Source organism: Pseudorca crassidens, chromosome 2, assembly GCF_039906515.1.
Source record: "Pseudorca crassidens isolate mPseCra1 chromosome 2, mPseCra1.hap1, whole genome shotgun sequence".
NCBI classification, from domain to species: Eukaryota; Metazoa; Chordata; class Mammalia; order Artiodactyla; family Delphinidae; genus Pseudorca; species Pseudorca crassidens.
The window spans coordinates 54,930,626-54,950,508 of NC_090297.1; the positions used below are offsets into that span (position 1 = coordinate 54,930,626).

At 37.2% G+C, this 19,883-nt stretch overlaps 1 pseudogene; it reads right to left on the reverse strand.

Moving 5' to 3' along the window:
* The window catches only part of LOC137208913 (very-long-chain (3R)-3-hydroxyacyl-CoA dehydratase 1 pseudogene), a 154,296-nt pseudogene extending 134,823 nt beyond the window's left edge, over positions 1–19,473 (reverse strand).
* Between the last annotated feature and the right edge of the window lie 410 nt (positions 19,474–19,883).

Consider the following 19,883-nt stretch of genomic DNA (forward strand, 5'->3'; position numbering starts at 1 on the left):
AAACAACGGGAACTACAAATCTGCAGCCTGCGAAAAGGAGACCCCAAACACAGTAAGGTAAGCAAAATGAGAAGACAGAGAGATATGCAACAGATGAAGGAACAAAGTAAAAACCCACCAGACCAAACAAATGAAGAGGAAATAGGCAGTCTACCAGAAAAAGAATTCAGAGTAGTGATAGTAAATATGATCCAAAATCTTGGAAATAGAATGAAGAAAATACAAGAAATGTTTAACAAGGACCTAGAAGAACTAAAGAGCAAACGAGCAATGATGACGAACACAACAGATGAAATTAAAAATTGTCTAGAAGGAATAAAAAGCAGAATAACTGAAGAAGAAGAACGGATAAGTGACCCGGAAGATAAAATAGTGTAAATAACTACCACAGAGCAGAATAAAGAAAAAATAAAGAAAAGAATTGAGGACAGCCTCAGAGACCTCTGGGACAACATTAAACGCATCAACATTCAAATTATAGGGGTCCCAGAAGAAGAATAGAAAAAGAAAGGGACTGAGAAAATATTTGAAGAGATTATAGTTGAAAATTTCCCTGATATGGGAAAGGAAATAATCAATCAAGTCCAGGAAGTGCAGAGAGTCCCATACAGGATAAATCCAAGGAGAAACACGCCAGGACACATAATAATCAAACTATCAAAAATTAAATACAAAGAAAAAATATTAAAAACAGCAAGGGAAAAGCAACAAATAACATACAAGGGAATCCCCATAAGATTAAGTGCTGATCTTTCAGCCAAAACTCTGCAAGCCAGAAGGGAGTGGCAGAACATATTTAAAGTAATGAAAAGGCAAAACCTGCAACCAAGATTACTCTACCCAGCAAGGATCTCATTCAGATTTGATGGAGAAATTAAAACCTTTACAGACAAGCAAAAGCTAAGAGAATTCAGCACCACCAAACCAGCTTTACAAAAAATGCTAAAGGAACTTCTCTAGGCAGGAAACATTAGAGAAGGGAAAGACCTACAATAACAAACCCAAAACAATTAAGAAAACGGTAACAGGAACATACATATCGATAATTACCTTAAATGTAAATGGATTAAATTCTCCAGCCAAAAGACATAGGCTGGCTGAATGGATACAAAAACAAGACCCATCTATATGCTGTCTGCAAGAGACCCACTTCAGACCTAGGGACACATACAGATGGAAAGTGATGGAATGGAAAAAGATATTCCATGCAAATGGAAATCAAAAGAAAGCTGGAGTAGCAATTCTCATATCAGACAAAATAGACTTTAAAGACTATTACAAGAGACAAAGAAGGACACTACATAATGATCAAGGGATCAATCCAAGAAGAAGATATAAAATTGTAAATATTTATGCACCAAACATAGGAGCACCTCAATACATAACGCAAATGCTAACAGCCATAAAAGGGGAAATTGACAGTAACACAGTCATAGTAGGGGACTATAACACCCCACTTTCACCAATGGGCAGATCATCCAAAATGAAAATAAATAAGGAAACACAGCTTTAAATGACACATTAAACAAGATGGACTTAACTGATATTTATAGGACATTCCATCCAAAAAAAAAAAACAAAACCAGAATACACTTTCTTCTCAAGTGCTCATGGAACATTCTCCAGGATAGATCATATCTTGGGTCACAAACCTAGCCTTGGTAAATTTAAGAAAATTGAAACTGTATCAAGTATCTTTTCTGACCACAACGCTATGAAACTAGATATCAATTACAGGAAAAAAAACTGTAAAAAATACAAACACATGGAGGCTAAACAATGCACTACTAAATAACGAAGAGATCACTGAAGAAATCAAAGAGGAAATCAAAAAATACCTAGAAACAAATGACAATGAAAACACAATGACCCAAAACCTATGAGATGCAGCAAAAACAGTTCTAAGAGGGAAGTTTATAGCAATACAATCCTACCTCAAGAAACAAGAAAAATCTCAAATAAACAATCTGACCTTACACCTGAAGCAATTAGAGAGAGAAGAATAACAAAAAAAAACCCAGTTAGCAGAAGGAAAGAAGTCATAAAATTCAGATCAGAAATAAATGAAAAAGAAATGAAGGAAACAGTAGCAAAGATCAATAAAACTAAAAGCTGCTTCTTTGAGAAGATGAAAAAATTGATAAACCGTTAGCCAGACTCATCAAGAAAAAAAAGGGAAAAGACTCAAATCAACATAATTAGAAATGAAAAAGGAGAAGTAACAACTGACACTGCAGAAATACGAAGGATCGTGAGAGATTACTACAAGCAACTATATGGCAATAAAATGAACAACCTGGAAGAAATGGACAAATTCCTAGAAAAGCACAGCCTTCTGAAACTGAACCAGGAAGAAATACAAAATATAAACAGACCAATCACAAGCACTGAAATTGGAACTGTGATTAAAAATCTTCCGACAAACAAAAGCCCAGGACCAGATGGCTTCACAGGAGAATTCTATCAAGCATTCAGAGAAGAGCTAACACCTATCCTTCTCAAACTCTTCCAAAATATAGCAGAGGGAGGAATACTCCCAAACTCATTCTACGAGGTCACCATCACCCTGATACCAAAACCAGACAAAGATGTCACAAAAAAAAGAAAACTACAGGCCAATATCACTGATGAACATAGATGTAAAAATCCTCAACAAAATACTAGCAAACAGAATCCAACAGCACATTAAAAGGATCATACACCATGATCAAGTGGGGTTTATCTCAGGAATGCAAGGATTCTTCAATATATGCAAATCAATCAATGTGATACACCATATTAACAAACTGAAGGATAAAAACCATATGATAATCTCAATTGATGCAGAAAAAGCTTTCGACAAAATTCAACACCCATTTATGATAAAAACCCTCAAGAACATAGGCATAGAGGGAACTTACCTCAACATAATAAAGGCCATATATGACAAACCCACAGCCAACATCGTTCTCAATGGTGAAAAACTGGAACCATTTCCTCTAAGGTCAGGAACAAGACAAGGTTGCCCACTCTCACCACTGTTATTCAACATAGTTTTGGAAGTTTTAGCCACAGCAATCAGAGAAGAAAAAGAAATAAAAGGAATCCAAACTGTAAAAGAAGAAGTAAAACTGTCACTCTTTGCAGATGACATGATACTATATACAGAGAATCCTAAAGATGCTACCAGAAAACTACTAGAGCTAATCAATGAATTCGGTAGAGTAGCAGGATACAAAATTAATGCACAGAAATCTCTTGCATTCCTATACACTAATGATGAAAAATCTGAAAGAGAAGTTAAGGAAACACTCCCATTTACCATTGCAACAAAAAGAATAAAATAGGTAGGAATAAACCTACCTAGGAGGCAAAAGACCTGTATGCAGAAAACTATAAGACACTGATGAAAGAAATTAAAGATGATACAAACAGATTGAGAGATATATAGATAGCTAATGGGAAGCAGCTGCATAGCACAGGGAGATCAGCTCAGTGATTTATGTCCACCAAGAGGGGTGGGATAGGGAGGCTGGGAGGGAGATGCAAGGGGGAGGGAATATGGAGAAATATGTATACATATAGCTGATTCACTTTGTTATACAGCAGAAAGTAACACAACATTGTAAAGCAATTGTACTCCAATAAAGTTGTTTAAAAAAGAGGGATGTATTTTTTCAAAGGTTTTTTTGCATCCAGAAAGATGACTATATTATTTTCATCTTTATTTAAGTAATGTGGTGAATCAAAATAACTCGTTTTTAAGTGTGAAACCAACCTTGCATTCCTTGGGATCAACCCCCTTGCTCATAATGTATTACCTTTTTTATATATTGCAAGAGTTCATTTGTTAATATCTTGTGAAGGATTTTTACATCTACTCTGCATGAAGGATATTAATTTTATTGTCTATTTTAGTACTCTCTTTGTCAGGTTTTGGGATTAGGATTTACTGGCCCCATAAAATAAGTTGGAAAAACTTCTACCACTCTCTATTTTCAGGAGTAATTTGTGTGAAACTGATAATATTTATTCTTTAAATGCACGACTGAGTTTATGCGTACAGCCACGTGGGCCAAAGTTTTCTCTGTAGGAATGTTTTTATTAAATACTCATTTTCTGAATAGATGTAGGACCCTTCAGATTTTCTATTTCTTTTGTAAGTTTTGGTAAGTGGTGATTTTTGAGAAATTTGTCCATTTCTTAACAGTTGTTGAATTTATTAGCATACAATTCTTAATAGTATTCTCTTATTTCCTTTTAGTGTCTGTAGGATCTCAAGTGATTCCATCTTTTTCATTCTTGATATTAATAATTTGTGTTTTTATTATTTTTTCTTTTGACTAGTATTGGTAGGATTTATTTATTTTGTTAATATTTTCAAAATATTAACTATTGGCTCTGTTAATTTTTTTATTGCTTGTCTATTTTCTCTTTTATTTTCATTCTTTTCTATTTCTTTCTTCTGTGTACTTTGTGTTTAATTTGATGTTCTTTTTCTAACATTTATGTGAAAATCTTAGATCATTGCTTTTAAAACTGTCTTCTTTTTCAATATATTCATTTAAAGCTGTAAATGTTTCTCTAATCACTTATTTAGCTGTATCCCACAAATTTTTAAAGTAGTGTTCTTATTAGCATTTAGCTCCAAGTAATTTCTATTTTCTTTGTGACTTTTTCTTGACCCATAATTTATTTAGAAATGTTTTACCCAATTTCTAAATATTTAGAATATTCTAGATATTTTTCATTATTAAATTCTGATTTAATTCTATTGTGGTCAGACAACATACTCTTTATGATATCTAACTTTTGAAATCTATTGAGTTTTTTTTTTTTTACAGGTTAAAATATGGTCTGTCTTGGTAAATGTGCACTTGAAAAGAATTATACACTGCAGATGCTCTGTATAGTGGTCAGTTAAGTCATGTTGGTTGTCTTACCACAGTCTGATTGATTTTTTCTACTACTTGTTTCATCAATTACTGAGAAGGGGGTATTAAAATCTTCAGCTTTGATTATGATTTTTATCTATTTTTCTTTGTATTCTGACATATTTTGCTATTTGTTTTCTATTCATCCTGTCTTCTTATTTTTCCTCCTTTTCTATCTTCTTTTGGGTTGAATATCGTTATTTTATCTTATTTATTAGTTTCTTAGCTATAAGTCTTCCTATGACCTTTTTATGTATAATGTACCTTACAACAGTATGAACTCATTCACTTCCTCTCCTGTGTAATTATTGCTTGTGCAATTGTTGTTATATATTTTGCTTTTATATATTATAAACTTCCATAATACACTGTTATTATTTTTGCTTTAAAAGTTTAATCATCCTAAGAGAAATTAAGTTAAGAAAAAATAGTAATCTATATGTAGCCACATATTTACTATTTTGCTGTTCCAGAATCCTTCCTCTAGATCCAGATTTCCACCTGGTATCATTTCCTTTCAGACACAAGAATTTCTTTTAACTTTTTTTTTTTTTTTTTTTTTTTTGCAGTACACGGGCCTCTCACTGTTGTGGCCTCTCCCATTACAGAGCACAGGCTCTGGACGTGCAGGCTCAGCAGCCATGGCTTACGGGCCCAGCCGCTCCACAGCATGTGGGATCTTCCCGGACCGGGGCACGAACCCATGTCCCCTGCATCGGCAGGCGGACTCTCAACAACTGCGTCACCAGGGAAGCCCCTCACCATTCTTTTATCTGAAAAATCTCTATTCTTCTTCATTGTTGAAAGATATTTTTACTGGATATAGAATGCTAAGTTGATAGTTTTTCATTTCAGCACTTTAAAGATGTCATTCTATTTTGTTTAACGCCATTATTTTCTGATAAAAAATAAGATATTCTTATATATTTTCTCTGTTTTAAAAGTTTACTTTTTATCATTGGATCTTAGCAGTTGGACTGTCATTTGCTTAGATGTGGTGTTCTTTGTATTTATCCTTTTAGGAGTTCTCTGAGCTATTTGGATTTGTGGGTTGATGTATTTCCACTAAATTAAGGAAATGTTTTATCTTATTTCTTAAGAAGAAAATTTCTACCCCATACTCTCTCCTTTTTTTCTGGCACTCCAATTACCCATGTGTCAATCAGTTTGTTGTCCCACAAGTCACTGCAATTTGGCTAATTTTTTCTATTACTTTCTCTCTATTCTTCAGTTTGTATAATTTCTGTTCTCTTGTCTTTAAATTGGTTTGTCCATTTTTCTGCAGTATCCAGTCTTTTAAATTCTATTGATTAATTTTTTCTTTTTCTTTTTTTTTTTTTTTTTTGGTTGTGTTGGGTCTTTGTTGCTGCACATGGGCTTTCTCTAGTTGCAGCAAGTTGGGGCTACTCTTCATTGCAGTGTGCAGGCTTCTCATTGCAGTGGCTTCTCTTGTTGCGGAGCACAGGTTATAGGTGTGCAGACTTTAGTAGTTGCAGCATGCAGGCTTATTAGTTGCAGCACGCAGGCCCTAGAGCACACGGGCTTCAGTAGTTGTGACGTGCAGGCTCAGTAGTTGTGGCACACGGGCTTAGTTGCTCCGTGGCATGTGGGATCTTCCCAGACCAGGGATCGAACCTGTGTCCCCTGCATTGGCAGATGGATTCTTAACAACTGCACCACCAGGGAAGTCCTAATGTTTTCTTTTTTGATATTGTATTTTTTCAGCTCTAGAATTTCAAGTTGATTCTTTTATAATTTTCATTTAGTTTTTGGGATTCCCTGTCTTTCACCCATTTTGCTCATTTTTTTTTTTTTTTTTTTTTTTGGCTGCATTGGTTCTTCATTGCTGCACACAGGCTTTCTCTATTTGAGGCTAGCTGGGGTTATTCTTCATTGGAGCCTGCAGGCTTCTCATTGTGGTGGCTTCTCTTGTTGTGGAGTATAGGCTCTAGGCTCATGGGCTTCCGTAGTTGCAGCACACGGGCCCTAGAGCACATGGGCTTCACTAGTTGCAGCATGTGAGCTCAGTAGTTGTGGCACACAGGCTTAGTTGCTCCGCAGCATGTGGGATCTTCCTGGACCAGGGATTGAACCCATGTCCCCTGTATTGGCAGGCAGATTCTTAACCACTGCACCACCAGGGAAGTCCAGCTCATCTTTTCTTTTTAATCCGTTAACATATTTATAAAAGCTGTTTTTAAATTCCTGTCTCAATGCTAACATAAAAGTCATCTATGGATTTGCTTCTCTTGACTGTGTTTTCTCTTTGATTGATTGCTTATATGTTCCTGTTTCTCCAAATTTCTAGTAATACCTTATTTTATCCTGGACAGTATGGATGAAACATTATAGAGATACTGTATTTTTGAAAGAAAGTTGAATTTGTACTAACAGAGAATTAAGCTATTGGTGGATCACATTAATTTTTTTTCAGTTTAATTGAGAAACAATTGGCATACATCACCAGATAAGTTTAAGGCATACAGCATGATAGTTTGATTTACATATATTATGAAATGATTATCACAATAGGTTAAGGTAGAATACATTATCTCATATAGATATAATATAAAGAAAAGAAGAAAGGGGAAAAGGAGGGGGGAAATTCTCCTTGTAATGAGAACTCTTAGGATTTACGCTTAACAACTTTCCTGTGTATCAAGCAGTGTTAAATATAGTCATCATGTTCTACATTATGCCTCTAGTACTTATTTGTCTTTTTAGTGGAAATTTGTACCTTTTGATGACCTTGCTCCAATTCTCCCTCCTCCCACTCTCAGCCTCTAGTAACCACACATATGAATCACGTTAATCATAAGTGGAAGCTTGTTTTAAGTTCTGTTATAATGGATTTATTTTCATTTTGCATTTAATTCTAGACTGGAGCCCTTAGTCCTGGGCTTACTTATAAGGTATGGCTTTTCTGAGGTTTTAGTGAAAAGTCTGAGATGTTCACCAAACCCTTCTAACTTGACAGAATTTGAATTTTGAACTCTTTCTCCCCAGCTCCATGCAGCTATTAAAATTTCTTCCTCCTAGTCACTTTTTGCTGGCCTTCTTATGTTCTCACTTTGTGAGTTTTTACTTTTGCAGCCACTAAAGGATTTTAGGAAATTTTGAATGCAAAATTTGAGGGGTGGTGCACAACCATTAATATAAAAATTTTGTACCTCATCATTCAGGATAGGCTAAGTTATTCGTAATAAAAAGCAGAAAATCTCAGTTTTCAGCAGCTTAAAAGCAACAAGAGTTATAGCTTGCCTTGAACTAACACTCCAGGTAATAACAATTATGAACTCTACACTCTGGGTTTTATTTTTATTTTATTTATTTATTTATTTTTGCAGTACATGGGCCTCTCACTGTTGTGGCCTCTCCCATTGCGGAGCAGAGGCTCCGGACGCGCAGGCTCAGCAGCCATGGCTCACGGGCCTAGCCGCTCCGCGGCATGTGGGATCTTCCCGGACCGGGGCACGAACCCATGTCCCCTGCATCTGCAGGCGGACTCTCAATCACTGCGCCACCAGGAAAGCCCCTGGGGTTTTTTTTTTTTTTTTTTTTTTTTTTGTGGTACGCGGGCCTCTCACTGTGTGGCCTCTCCCGTTGCGGAGCACAGGCTCCAGACGCGCAGGCTCAGCGGCCATGACTCACGGGCCCAGCCGCTCCGCAACATGTGGGATCCTCACGGACCGGGGCACGAACCCGTGTCTCCCGCATCGGCAGGCAGACTCTCAACCACTGTGCCACCAGGGAAGCCCCCTGGGTTTTAATTTAATGGTTATTTGAAAAATTACAGCTATCATACCAATCCCTTGACTTTAATCATATTATTACTTAAGTCAAGTTAATTAAAATAAAATTAGTCAATTTAAACAAAAATATGAAGAAAATAAAGTTGATGCCTGGAGATGGACAAAAATTTTGAAAGTGGTATCTCAGTCACTGATGTATGACAAATAAAGGATAAAATATTCTCCTAAATCCAAAGCAAATTTAGATTAAGAAAAATAGTTTGAGATGGTTACTTGAGCAATAAATATTAATTAAAGTAATATGATGCTTTCTATGGAAATTGACTATATTTTTGGTGCTGCATCACTAAGGAGGTATAGTCTTATAGAAATATTGGGTACATTCATAAATATTGAAAAATAAATATCACAGTAAATATTTAAACTCTTGTAACTTGATGCTTTACTAATACTACCATTAACTTTTCCATGACTTTAGGTAGATTTTGGATGAGGTAATGAGCTCTCTACTTTGGATTTCTTAGTGTCTAGTTTAAAGTTTGTACAATAAGCCATTATCGTACTACATTTTGAGATTTGCCAAAGATGAGTAAAAAGAATTAGGGTTCCTCAGCCAGCTTATATAATTTTGACTTTGGCCATGAATATTTTACTCCTTTTCAGCTCCTCTTTCTGCTGTTTCTTAAATGACATCCCGTGCAAGATTGTTGAAAGATGGCAGAGATCAACATGGCACTATTGTTTAAATGCAAGTCCATGACAACCTGAATCTAAAATGAATGCTCAAGTCAAGTGTTAATGAATCAGTACATTCATAATTGGAAAATAAGCCTTTTTCTCCCTCCCCCTGACTTGATAATACCTCTCATTATCTGGTGGTACTGAGAATGCCTGTGACAGGCATCCGAAGGCAAAGTTGGATGAAGAGCTATCCTAACCCCATTGATAGCAGAAGAAAAGGAAAAGAAGCTGGGATTTCCCCACCCACTGTTTATAGTCTTTTAATTAAGCTAAGACTTTGTTGTGTCATTTACAACTAGGAGAACTGCACAGGCAGCTGCGTTTTACATATTGAGTGGGTATAAATAGAAGAATTAATATAGAAAAGATGAAAAAAACATGTGGATAATCGGTATCTGTTACCTCCTGAACACTATCATGTTTTTATTTTAAAAAGCCAGTCTGTGTACCTGCTATTTATTTATTTATTTTATTTTTGGCTGCATTGGATCTTTGTTGCTGCGTGCAGGCTTTCTCTAGTTGTGGCGAGAGAGGGCTACTCTTCCTTGCGGTGCACAGGCTTCTCATTGTGGTGGCTTCTCTTGTTGCAGAGCATGGGCTCTAGGTGCGTGGGCTTCAGTAGTTGTGGCCAATGGGCTCAGTAGTTGTGGCTTGTCAGCTCTAGAGCTCAGACTCAGTAGTTGTGGCACACAGGCTTATTTGCTCCGCAGCATGTAGGATCTTCCTGGACCAGGGCTCGAACCCATGTCCCTTGCATTGGCAGGCAGATTCTTAACCACTGCCCCACCAAGGAAGTCCCTGATCCTGCTTTTTTAAAACTGGATTTTCTAAACTAGAAAGATTAGATCCAGAATTCCGAACCTGTGGACATGAGATGAACTCCCTTTAATTCTCACCTAAAACTCTCTAAGCCGATTTCATAACTGTACATTAATTGTATGACTTTTTATTTAAGGTCTCTCTTTTCCTAGATAGCTACAATATTATATTAATTTCAGGTGTACAACATAGTGATTTACAATTTTATCGATTATACTCCATTTAAAGTTATTATAAAATGTTGGCTATGTTTCTTCTGCTGTACAATATATCCTTGTAGCTTATTTATTTTATATATAGTAGTTTGTACCTCTTAATCTCCTACCTCCATCTTTCCCCCACCTTCCTTCTCCCCACTGCTAACCACTAGATTGTCCTCTATATCTGTGAAACTGCTTCTGTTTTTTTATATTCGTTTGCTTTATTTTTTAGATTTCACATATAAGTGATAACATATAGTAGTTGTCTTTCTCTGTCTGACTTAGTTCACTAAGCATAATACCCTCCAGGATCATCCACGTTGCTGCAAATAGCAAAATTTCATTCTTTTTTATGGCTGAGTAGTATTCCACTGTATATATATACCACTTCTTCTTTATCCATTCATCTTCTGATGGACACTTCCATATCTTGGCTATTGTAAATAATGCTGCTATAAATATCAGGGTGCTTGTATATTTTTTGAATGAGTATTTTCAGTTTTTCAAATACATACCCAGGAGTGGAATTGCAGATAGTTCTATTTTTAGTTTTTTGAGGAAATTTCATACTGTTTTCCGTAGTGGCTGCAAAAATTTACATTCCCACCAACAGTGTGCAAGTGTTCCCTTTTCTCCACATCCACACCAGCATTTGTTATCTGTGGTCATTTTGATGATAGACAGTCTGACAGGTGTGAGGTGATATCTCATTGTGGTTTTGATTTACATTTCTCTGATGATTAGCAATGTTGAATATATTTTCATGGACCTGTTGGCCATCTGTATGTCTTCTTCGAAAAAATGTCTATTCAGGTCTCTTGCCGATTTTTTAATCAGGTTGTATATTTTTTTGATACTGAGTTGTATGAGGTGTTTGTAGATTTTGGATATTAACCCCTTATTCGTCATATCATTTGCGAATATGTTCTCCCATTCAGTAGGTTGTTTTTTTGTTTTGCCAATGGTTTCCTTTGCTATGCAAAAGCTTTTAAGTTTAATTAGGTCCCATTTGTTTATTTTTACTTTTGTCCCCTTTGCCATAGGAGACAGATACAAAAAAATATTGCTACAATTTATGTCAAAGAGTTCTCTGCCTATGTTTTCTTCTAGAATTTTTATGGCTTCATGACTTACATTTAAGCAATTAATCCATTTTGAGTTTACTTTTGTAATGGTGTGATTTTATTGATGGTAAGTCATTAATCCATTTTGAGTTTATTTTTGTAATGGTGTGAGAAAGCAGTACAGTTTGATTCGTTTGCATGTAGCTGTCCAGTTTTCCCAACACCATTTCTCGAAAAGGCTTTTTTGCCTTTGTATATTCTTGCCTCCTTTGTAATAAATTGACCACATAAGTGTGAGTTCGTTTCTGGACTGTCTATTCCATTGATCTATATATCTCTTTTTGTGCCAGTACCATACTGTTTTGATTACTGCAGCTTTGTAGTATAGTATGAAGTCATGGAACATGATACCTCCAGCTCTGTTATTCTTTCTCAAGATTGTTTTAGCTATTCAGGGTCTTCTGTGTTTTGATACGAATTTAAAAATTATTTGTTCTGGTTCTGTGGAAAATGCCATTAGTATTTTGATAGGCATTGCATTGAACCTTTAGGCTGCGTTCAGTGGTATGGTCACTTTAACAATATCAGTTCTTCCAAACCATGAACATGGTATATCTTTCCATCTCTTTGTGTTGTCTTCGATGTCGTTCATCAGTGTCTTAAAGTTTTCCAAGTACAGATCTTTAACTACCTATGTTAGATTTATTCCTAGGTATTTTATTCTTTTTGATATGATTGCAAATAGGATTGTTTCCTTAATTTCTCTTTCTGATACGTTGTTGTTGAAGTAGTGCAACAGATTTCTGTATATTAATTTTGTATCCTGAAACTTCACTAAATTCATTGATGAGCTCTAGTAGTTTTTTGGTGACATCTTTATATTTTCTGTGTATAATATTGTCATCAGCAAACAGTGACAGTTTAACTTCTTCCTTTCCAATTTGGATTCTTTTTACTTATTTTTCTTGCCAGATTGCAGTGGCTAGCACTTCTAATAATATGTTGAGTAACAGTGGCAAGAGTAGGCATCCTTGTCATTCCTGAACTTACAGGAAATGCTTTCAGCTTTTCACCATTGAGTATGATGTTAGCTGTGTGCCTAAAGGCTCACATGCCTTTATTATTTTGAAGTATGTTCCTTCTATACCCACTTTCTGGAGACTTTTTAGAAAGTATGTTGACATACTTTTTAAGTATGTCATACTTTATAAGCATGTTTATCAACATAAATTAATGTTGAATTTTGTCAAAACCTTTTTCTGCTCTATTGAGAAGATCATACGATTTTTTTAACATCTTTATTGGAGTATAATTGCTTTACAGTGCTGTGTTAGTTTCTTCTGTATAAAAAAGTGAATCAGCTATATGTATATGTATATCCCCATATCCCCTCCCTCTTGCATTTCCCTAGCACCCTCCTTATCCCACCCCTCTAGGTGGTCACAAAGCACCAAGCTGATCTCCCTGTGCCATGAAGCTGCTTCCCACTAGCTATCTATTTTACATTTGGTAGTGTATGTATGTCAGTTTTACTCTCTAACTTCATCCCAGCTTATCCTTCCCCCTCCCTGTGTCCTCAAGTCCATTCTCTACATCTGTGTCTTTATTCCTGTCCTGCCCCTAGGCTCTTCAGAAGCATTTTTTTTACATTCCATACATATGGGTTAGCATATTAGTTTTTCTCTTTCTGACTTACTTCATTCTGTATGACAGACTCTAGGTCCATCCACCTCACTACAAATAACTCAATTTCGTTCCTTTTTATGGCTGAGTAATATTCCATTGTATATATTGCCACATCTTCTTTATCCATTCTCTGTTGATGAACAATTAGGTTGCTTCCACGTTCTGGCTATTGTAAATAGTGTTGCAATGAACATTGTGGTACATGACTCTTTTTGAATTATGGTTTTCTCAAGGTATGTGCCCAGTAGTGGGATTTCTGGGTCATATAGTAGTTCTATTTTTAGTTTTTTAAGGAACCTCCATACAGGCCAATATCTCTGATGAACATAGCTGCAAAAATACTCAACAAAATACTTGCAAACAGAATCCAACAGCTCATTAAAAGGATCATACACCGTGATCAAGTTGGGTTTATCCCAGGAATGCAAGGATTCTTCAATATACACAAATCAAACAATGTGATACACCATATTAACAAACTGAAGGATAAAAACCATGTGATAATCTCAGCTGATGCAGAAAAAGCTTTTGACAATACCCATCACCAATTTATGATAAAAATCCTCCAGAAAGTAGGCATAGAGGGAACTTACCTCAACATAATAAAGGCCATATATGACAAACCCACAGCCAACATCGTTCTCAATGGTGAAAAACTGAAACCATTTCCTCTAAGGCCAGGAACAAGACAAGGTTGCCCACTCTCACCACTATTATTCAACATAGTTTTGGAAGTTTTAGCCATGGCAATCAGAGAAGAAAAAGAAATAAAAGGAATCCAAACCATAAAAGAAGAAGTAAAACTGTCACTCTTTGCAGATGACATGATACTATACACCGAGAATCCTAAAGATGCCTCCAGAAAACTACTAGAGCTAATCAATGAATTCAGTAGAGTAGCAGGATACAAAAATTAATGCACAGAAATTTCTTGCATTCCTATACACTAATGATGAAAAATCTGAAAGAGAAATTAAGGAAACACTCTCATTTACCATTGCAAAAAAAGAATAAAGTACCTAGGAATAAACCTACCTAAGGAGACAAAAGACCTGTATGCAGAAAACTGTAAGACACTGATAAAAGAAATTAAAGATGATACAAACAGATGGATAGACATACCATGTTCTTGGATTGGAAGAAACAACATTGTGAAAATGACTCTACTACCCAAAGCAAACTACAGATTCAATGCAATCCCTATCAAACTACCACCGGCACTTTTCACAGAACTAGGAACAAAAAATTGCACAATTTGTATGGAAACACAAAAAAACCCATATAACCAAAGCAATCTTGAGAAGGAAAAACGGAGGTGGAGGAATCAGACTCCCTGACTTCAGACTATACTACAAAGCTACAGTAAACAAGACAGTATGGTACTGGCACAAAAACAGAAAGATAGATCAATGGAACAGGATAGAAAGCCCAGAGATAGACCCACGCACATTTGGTCACCTTATCTTTGATAAAGGAGGCAAGAGTACATAATGGAGAAAAGACAGCCTCTTCAATAAGTAGTGCTGGGAAAACTGGACAGCTACATGTAAAAGAATGAAATTAGAACACTCCCTAACACCATACACAAAAATAAACTCAAAATGGATTAAAGATCTAAATGTAAGGCCAGACACTATCAAACTCTTATAGGAAAACATAGGCAGAACACTCTATGACATAAATCACAGCAAGATCCTTTTTGACCTACCCCCTAAAGAAATGGAAATAAAAACAAAAATAAACAAATGGGACCTAATGAAACTTAAAAGCATTTGCACAGCAAAGGAAATCATAAAATAGATGAAAAGACAACCCTCAGAATGAGAGAAAATATTTGCCAATGAAGCAACTGACAAAGGATTAATCTCCAAAATATACAAGCAGCTCATGCAGCTCAATATCAGAAAAATAAACAAACCAATCCAAAAATGGCAAAAGGCCTAAGCAGACATTTCTCCAAAGAAGATATACAGATATCCAACAAACACATGAAAAGATGCTCAATATCACTAATCATTAGAGAAATGTAAATCAAAACTACAATGAGATATCACCTCACACCAGTCAGAATGGCCATCATCAAAAAATCTACAAACAATAAATGCTGGAGAGGGTGTGGGGAAAAGGGAAACCGCTTGTACTGTTTATGGGAATGTAAATTGATACAGCCACTATGGAGATCTTATGATTTTTATTCTTCAAATTGTTAATGTAATGTATCACACTGATTGGTTTGCAGATATTGAACCAGCCTTGCAACCCTGGGACAAATCCCACTTGATCATGGTGTATGATCCTTTTAATGTATTGTTAGATTCAGTTTGCTAATATTTTTTGAGAATTTTTGCATATATGTTTGTCAGGGACCCTGGTCTATAATTTTCTTTTTTGTGATGATATTTTTGTTTAGTTTTGGTATGAGGGTGACACTGGCCTTGTAGAATGAGTTTGGAAGTACTCCTTACTCTGCAATTTTTTGAAATAGTTTGAAAAGGATAGGTGTTAACTTTTCTTTAAATGTTTTGTAGAATTCACCTGTGAAACCATCTGGTGCTGGACCTTTGTTTTTGTAAAATTTTTTAAATTACTGATTCAATTTCATTACTGGTAATTGGTCTGTTCATATTTTCTATTTAAACCTGGTTCAGTCATGGGAGACTGTAGATTTCTCAGAATTTGCCCATTTTTTCTGAATTGTCCATTTTGGTGGCATGTAGTTGTTTGTAGTAATCTCTTGAGTCTTTGTATTTCTGTGATGTCAATTGCAAATTTTCCTTTTTCATTTCTGATTTTATTGATTTGAGTCATCATTCTATTTTTCTTGGTGAGTCTGGTTAAAGCCTTATCAATTTTATTTATCTTTTCAAAGAATGAGCTCTTAGTTACATTGATCTTTTCTTTTCTTTTCTTTTTAGTCTCTATTTCATTTATTTTTGCTCTGATCTTTATGATCTCTTTTCTTCTGCTTCTTCTGGGGTTTTGTTTGTTCTTCTTTTTCTAATTCCTTTAGGTGTAAGGTTTGAAATTTTGAGATTTTTTTTGTTTCCAGAGGTAGACTTTATCACTCTAAATTTCCCTCTTAGAACTGATTTTGCTACATCCCACAGATATTTTTTTTCATGAAGCTGTTTATTCCTGTTATTAACCCTTAGACTCAAGTAATCCTGGTTATTCTGCAAAAAACACCTTGTTGTAGGAATCATTACATCTTCCCTTTCAATAATCACCTCTCCATGAAGCACCTTTCTTCTCTGATGTAACATATGAAAGTAGATTGTGGTAACAATGGTATATATGAGGCCATGGTTATAAGAAGGAAATAATAGTAGTCAAAAGAAGCATTGTATTTATTCGGAAGTCTTATTGAGAACATTCCTTTTTTCTTCACATATGGTAAGGCAGCATATATCGTAAGAAGTTCACCAGCAACTCTGACAGGATATAAATGATAAAAAAATTATATTAGTTTTATACTGTGAGTAAAGAGCCACACCATAAAGATTCTTGAACTCACTTGGACCCCAGCCACAAGCACAGAAGTAGGTACAATTCCGCAAGCAAGGCAAATGTCTGGGAAAATTTAAGTGTCTTCTAAATACTTTTATATAAACCTTTGTGTATTCCTTTTTCCATATAAAAATGTAACAACCAGTACATTTTTAACTACAGTGCATGTAGTAGCCAGTACCAGCCACCCTGCAGTCATGGTGATGCTGTAGAAGGTGAGCCAGGCAGTGGCCAACAAGCCCAGGCACTTCCTCTTGCCCACGGCCTCTGAGGTGCTGCCATTGGTGCTGTCCTCCTCACCAGACGCCATGGTGGCTGCACAGCCAGGGGATGTGGATGAGAGGAGCAGGGGAGTGGGAGGGGGCCCAGCTGAGCACACCGCTGAAGCACCACCACCCGCTGCCACTGCATCCATCAGGCGCCCCGTGTGCCACACACAGGGAGCTCAGCACTACCAGCCCAGCCACCCACAGGGGGAGGAGCGGGCACCTCCAGCCCCATAGATTTTGAATTATTGTGTTTTCATGTTCATTTGTTTCCAGATATTTTTTATTTCTTCAGTGATCCATTGGTTGTTTAGTAGCATATTGATTAGCCTCCATGTGTTTGTGTATTTTGCAGTCTTTATTTCTATAGTTGATTTCTAGTCTCATAGCATTGTGGTCAGAAATGATGGTTGATATGATTTCAGTTTTCTTAAATTTACTGAGACCTGCTTTATAGCCTAGTATGTTCCATGTGTATCCATGTGCACATGTTCCATGTGTATTTGAAAAGAATGCATATTCTGCTTTTCAGTGGAATATTATATATATATATATATGTGTGTGTATGTATGTATGTATATATGTATATACACACGCGCGCATACACACACACACATATATATATACCATGTGGTCTAACGTGTTGTTTAAGGGTTGTGTTTCTTTATTGATTTTCTGTCCACATGCCCTACTGTTATTGGGTTACTGTCAATTTCTCCCTTTATGTCTGTTAATATGTGCTTTATGTATTTAGGTACTCCCATGTTGGGTCCATATATATTTAAAATTGTTATATCTTCTTCTTTGATTGATTCCCTTGATCTTTATGTAATGTCCTTCTTTGTTTCTTGCTACAGTCTTTATTTTAAAGTCTATTTTGGCTGATATAAGTACTGCTACCAGGCTTCCTTTTAATTTCCATTTGCATGGAATATCTTTTTCCACTCCCTCACTTTTAGTCTGTGTGTGTCTTTAGATCTGAAGTCAGTCTCTTATAGGCAGCATATATATAGGTCTTGTGGCAGCATATATATATATCTTGTTTTAGTATCCATTTAGACATTCTTTGTCTTTTTTTTTTTTCGGCGGTACGCGGGCCTCTCACTGTTGTGGCCTCTCCCATTGCAGAGCACAGTCTCCAGACGTGCAGGCTCAGCGGCCATGGCTCACAGGCCCAGCCGCTCCGCGGCATGTGGGATCTTCCCGGACCGGGGCACGAACCCATGTCCCCTGCATCGGCAGGCAGACCCTCAACCACTGCACCACCAGGGAAGCCCTGTTCTTTGTCTTTTGATTGGAGCATTTAGACCATTTACATATAAAGTAATTATTGATAGGCATGTACTTATTGCCATTTTGTTAATTATTCTGAGTTGTTTTTGTAGTTCTTTTTTGTTCCTTTCTTTGTCTTTTGTTCTCTTCTCTTGTGATCTGATGATTGTAATTAGTGTTATATTTGGATTCCTTTCTGGGTTTGGGGTATGTATCTATTATAGATTTTTGGTTTGTGATTACCATGAGGTTTACATATAGCTATTTATATATACATATATATATATATGTATATATATGATTATTTAAGTTGATAATTTCTTAATTTCAAACACATTTTAACAACACTACACTTTTACTCTCCTTCCCTCACAATTACTGTTTTGACATCATATTTTACATGTAATTGTTTTGTGTATCCCTTAACTGCTTATTGTAGATATAGATGATTTACTACCTTGCCTGAATATTTGCCTTTACCAATGTGTTTTTTCCTTTTGTAATTTTCATGCTTCTAGTTGTAGCCATATCCTGGGGCTAGTGCCGGCCCCCTGGCAGGCAGAACCAAGTCCTGGTGTCTCTGTCTGTAGGGCCCAGGGTACCCAGAGCTGTTATCAGACCACTGGTGTGTGGAGTCAGTTCCTGACACAGCTGACTGAGGGGCCCAGGGTGTCAAGAAGCTTGTGTTGTCCTCCTGTTGAGTGGGGCCTGACCCCATGGTGGCTGGAGGGGACCAAGGTTTTTCAGATCTGATTTTGGCCTGCTGGTGGGCAGGGCTGGGGCCCATCATGTCCCAGGGCTGGTACCAGCCTGCTGATGGGTGAGCTGTTTCCTGCCATGGCAGGCTGAGGGGCTGCAATAGTCCTGGGGCTGGTGTCCGCCTGCTGCTCGGTGGGGCCAGGGCCCAGGTGGTCCTGGTGCTGATACCTCCCATTGGGAGTGGAGCTGGGTCCCAGTGTCTCTGGCTGCAGGGCCCTGGGGGGGGGGCGGTCTCAGTTCTAGTGCCTGCACACACATGTCCTGAGCCCTCTGGTGGACAGGGCCATGTCCAGGGACAGCTCTAAGCTCACAGAGTCTTAAAGCAACCTGCCTGCTGGTGGGTGGGGCTGTGTCCCTTCCCAGCTAGTTGCTTGGCCTGAGACATCTGACTCCTGGAACTTACAGGCTGGTGGGTAGGGGCTGGGCTGGGTCCAAAGGCTGATGAGCTCAAGGAAGGATTCCACATTGGTGCTTGCCAGCACCAGTGTCCACATGGTAGAATGAGTGCTCCACAATGTCTGCTGCTGGTGTCTGTGTCTCCAGGATGAGCTCTAGTTGCCTCTTGCCTCTCTGGGAGACTCTCCAAGATCAGCAGGTGGCTCTGACCCAAGCTACTTTCGAATTATTGCTTCTGCCGTGAGTCCCAGAGCATGTGAGATTTTGTGTGTGCTCTTTAAGTGTGGAGTCTCTATTTCCCACAGTCCTCTGTGTCTACCAAAAGTAAGCCCCACTGGACTTCAAAGCTAAACATTCTGGAGGCTTGTCTTCCTGGTGTAGGACCCCTATGCTGGGGAACCCAATGTGAAGCTTAGGCCCCTCGTGCCTTGGGGAGAACCTCTGCAATTGTAATTATTCTCCCGATTATAGGTTGCCCACCTGGGGGTATAAGTCTTTACTATACCGC